This window comes from Camelina sativa, chromosome 16 (assembly GCF_000633955.1).
Source record: "Camelina sativa cultivar DH55 chromosome 16, Cs, whole genome shotgun sequence".
NCBI classification, from domain to species: domain Eukaryota; kingdom Viridiplantae; phylum Streptophyta; class Magnoliopsida; order Brassicales; family Brassicaceae; genus Camelina; species Camelina sativa.
The window spans coordinates 4,544,856-4,549,860 of NC_025700.1; positions in this window are offsets into that span (position 1 = coordinate 4,544,856).

Genomic DNA, 5,005 nt, shown 5'->3' on the forward strand with positions numbered 1-5,005 from the left:
AAAAATCGGAACAACCGGGGGAGAACCTCATTGGGTCTCGTCAACCGGACACAAACTCCCACCTGGGTCATCAGCCACGACTCGCCGATCCTCAGGCTGACCACCTACACTAGGTTGCCCAGAGTCCAAACCTTCAGGGACCATCGTATTCCACGGATCCATACCACCGCCGTCCGGACCAATCTCACACCCATTGCGACGGCACCACCCGACCTCCCCCAGCTCTCCTTCTCGACTCTGAGTCTCTTGCCATTCGAGGACAATTCCAATTCCCCACGAATTGGGCCAAAAATCAAACCCGGGGTGGGCTTAGTTACCTTTGTTTGTTTGGGCCTAATCATATTATTCTCATGGGCCTTCGAACCCCCAACTCTTCTCTCCTTAAGGCCCTCCTTGTTCCCATTTTTAGGCTTTACCAACACTCGAGCCTGTGATACGGTCTTACCTTGTGCAAGAATCTTCTCCCGCATCTCTAGATTTTGAGGAACTCTATTTTCCTTATTAACATCATTCATATCAGAATCCCTTAACTCACGGGATACCAAATCCGCCTCTAACCTTCCAAATTATTAGCCAACGGAATAATCCGAGATCCTGTTTCCTTAACTGGTCCACCGCGATTAATCCCTTGCTCACTACCAGAACCACCCGCCGCAAACACCACTGACGCCACCGGAGACACCGCTCTCCGTCTCCTCGACTATACCACCATAAAACCCTCATCAACAACAGCAGTACGAGCCGGTTCCGTCCCCACAGGGACCTGCAGTGGTTGAGTTACCTCCACTTGAACAGGTTTATTTTGAGGACACGAGTGCACCAGTTGGCTGTATAGACCACAACGAGAACAGATATTGGTTAGGCCTTCATACATAACAAAATACCTTTCCCCATTAATCATCACCGTCCCCTTTAGGAGTTTCTTCAGGTTTACTTCTACACACACCCTCGCAAAAGGACCCTGCTCACAGTTCAGGGTCGTCACATCCGCCTTAATCGGTTTCCCCAACCCTTTCGCGATGGCCATTAGGATAGACTTATGATAAAATTTGACTGGAATATTTGACAATCGAATCCAAACCGGAGTCGTAACAATATCATCACGTATAGGATCAAAAGATGGAGTCCATCCTTGCACTATAAAATAGCTGCCAAACACCTTCCATGAGCCGCCAGTCAAAGCCGCCATGTACTCCTCCTCCGATTCAAAACGAATCAAAAAGAACTGGCGAGGCAGATCCATCACTGACATCACTCCGACCGGCTTCCACAACTCCCTTAGCCTCCTACTCAACACTGAAACCGAGACGTTGCGACCAAGCACCTTCACGATCATACACCTTTGCCATAAGCCGTTCATGGCCGTTAACACTTCCTCCTCAATTTTTATCACCGGTTCCCCATCCTCCCCATATGGGAACGACAAACTCACCCTCTCCGTAACAAAGTCATCATCCACACTTCATCCGGGGAAAGGATCCCACCGCCACCACTATCTTTTACCTTCTGCACCCACGACATAGACTTGTCCGGAGGGTCACCCGGAGGCTTCCCCCTCTCCCCGATATCTGCTATAGTAGCATCCTGGTCTTCCGTGTGCAAAACCCTAAAATCGCCCTCCATTAAAAAAAAGTTCTAGTAAGGGAAGATATGGGTTGTGTGAGTGTGCCTTAAATCCAATTTATCTAGTTGTAGGTTTTTTTCTTCTCTAACGTTTTTGTTTACTCCAACATAACTAATGGAATATCTTTCATTTTCTTCTTATGCTTTCACAAATACGTACTTCTTAATTTCTTATATTTTAACAGCCGAAAAATTGGCCTGTTTAATTGGAGTCAATTAGTATATAGTATGAGACATCGGACAAGTAAATTAATTAGTAAATTTTCAAGGTCTTGTAGGAGTATACAAATAAATAAGTTAAAACAAGCATTAAATTCACAGATCTAACTAGCTAATTCACAAATTGTTCTTCATCCAAATTCTTTCGGAACATTCTATCAAACGTTTTGTGGTATGAAACTATAAGATCGAGAATTATTAGCTAGATTTGGTAGTATATATCATCTAATGTCAAGTTTTATTACTAATATATACTACGAAAACCCTAGATGAAGAAATTAATATCCATAAATCGGCAGGCACATGCACAAACACTTGATAACTATATCATGATTCGTTTACTAAATAACTTTTAGGGGTACAGTATTTTAGTATTTGCAAAAAATGCTTCTTTTGTCGTATCCATTTTGTATTTAAATGTTTTCTTCAGTTATACATTTTCAACCGTGAAACGTTCATGAATTATGATGATCCTCAAAATCATAATGATATTCTTTATATCAGGAAACTAGTTTAAACATATGTAACCAATAGCTTCATGATTATAAGAATAAATACAAATCCTTCCCGTGATCCTATCACCTAAGTCTATAACATTCGGTCAGCGATATGTTATGTAGATTCTGTATACATCATAATTCTTTTTTGTTATGGTTTTAGTCAATATTCATTTCTTTATTTTTTTTTTCCAAAATTAAAAGAGAACTCCGAGATTGGTCGCCCAAACCGGAGGGAAAAAGTTTACAAAAGAAATTTCAGAAACTAAAGTTCTTGAAGACCGGGCTAAACAATCTGCTCTTGCGTTAGACTCACGAGGGATCCTGTCCAGAGTGAAGAAAGGGAAAGAAGATCTGAGAATAGAGAAGTCCTCCAGTAAAATCGTAAAGGCTGGCCAATCGTCGGGCTTCTGCACCATCGCGATAAGCTCTGCACAATCCGTCTCAAAAGCTTGACAATCCACTCTTGCCTCCAAAATAGACTCCATGGCCCAGAGCAAGGCTTGTAGTTCCGCATGTAAGGGGGTAAGGCCACGTCGCTGACTCCGAGCTCCCAAAAGAATCGTTGAATCATCCCCATCACAAAACCACCACCCCAAACCCTGTAAAACATCCGAATTTTTCCATGAACCATCAAATTGACAACGGATATACGGCTCCCTAATTTCCAAAGAAGCCTGGGGATTTAAAAAACTATCAGAGAGAGATTTGGCCTCAGCCCACAATAATCTGTCATTTGTTGCCTGATTTAAAATCTCTGTCGGTTCTGCCTCTAAACCCTGAAAAACCTTTTTATTCCTATCTTTCCATATCGACCAAAGTATCCAAGGGAGATAAATAGAAATATCAGCAATCCCGGACTGCCCTGCCGCCCGCCAATAAATAAAATCCAGATTCGCATAGATTGATGCATATGGAAAACCTTCGGCTTCTAGTGATAAAGGAGACAACTCCCAAATACTCATTGATCGCGGACATTTAAAAAGAGCGTGGTTAATGGTTTCCGATTCTAGACCACACCGCTTACACTGAATATCACATCGGACGCCACGGTGTGCAAGCCGTTCCAATACAGGAAGAGTTCCAGAAGCGACCTGCCAGAAAAAATGTTGAACCTTGGAGAGAACCTCAAGTTTCCACGCATGGGCGTGAAGAGCCATGCACGTAGGTCCAATTTCCACTTCCGAGATTAGTTCCTGTGCTAACCGATAACCAGACTTCACAGAGTACTTCCCTGATTTAGTAAAATGCCAAACTAAAGAGTCTGCTTTAAAAACTTTGCTGACCGCAATACTCCGAATAATCGGAATATCCTCCGGATCAAAAAACTCCTCCAGAATAGGTAAATGCCAATCCTTTGTGATTAACCATCAAACTTGGAAGCAATAGTCGACCTCGACCATTAGCTGNTAGAGCAAGGCTTGTAGTTCCGCATGTAAGGGGGTAAGGCCACGTCGCTGACTCCGAACTCCCAAAAGAATCGTTGAATCATCCCCATCACAAAACCACCACCCCAAACCCTGTAAAACATCCGAATTTTTCCATGAACCATCAAATTGACAACGGATATACGGCTCCCTAATTTCCAAAGAAGCCTGGGTATTTAAAAAACTATCAGAGAGAGATTTGGCCTCAGCCCACAATAATCTGTCATTTGTTGCCTGATTTAAAATCTCTGTCGGTTCTGCCTCTAAACCCTGAAAAACCTTTTTATTCCTATCTTTCCATATCGACCAAAGTATCCAAGGGAGATAAATAGAAATATCAACAATCCTGAACTGCCCTGCCGCCCGCCAATAAATAAAATCCAGATTCGCATAGATTGATGCATATGGAAAACCTTTGGCTTCAAGTGATAAAGGAGACAACTCCCAAATACTCATTGATCGCGGACATTTAAAAAGAGCGTGGTTAGTGGTTTCCGATTCCAGACCACACCGCTTACACTGAATATCACATCGGACGCCACGGTGTGCAAGCCGTTCCAATACAGGAAGAGTTCCAGAAGTGACCTGCCAGAAAAAATGTTGAACCTTGGAGAGAACCTCAAGTTTCCACGCATGGGCGTGAAGAGCCATGCACGTAGGTCCAATTTCCACTTCCGAGATTAGTTCCTGTGCTAACCGATAACCAGACTTCACAGAGTACTTCCCTGATTTAGTAAAATGCCAAACTAAAGAGTCTGCTTTAAAAACTTTGCTGACCGCAATACTCCGAATAATCGGAATATCCTCCGGATCAAAAAACTCCTCCAGAATAGGTAAATGCCAATCCTTTGTGATTAACCATCAAACTTGGAAGCAATAGTCGACCTCGACCATTAGCTGGTCTTGGACGAGTATCCGGTAACCACGGATCCCGCCACACTAAGATGGAGCAGCCAAAGCCTACCGCCCATCTCGCACCCTGCTCCACTAATACCTTAGTTGAGTAGATACTCCGCCAAGCAAAGGAAGGGTTATATGGTTTTTTAGCCGAAAGAGGGTGTTTGTTCCTGAAGTACCTACCACGCATTACTCGAGCCACTAGGGAATTCGGATAATGGATAAGACGCCAGTACTGTTTTTCCAGCACTGCATCATTAAATTGTTCAAGAGCTCGGAAACCTATACCCCCTTCACATTTATCTTTACACATTTTATCCCAAGCTACCCAGTGCATGCCAC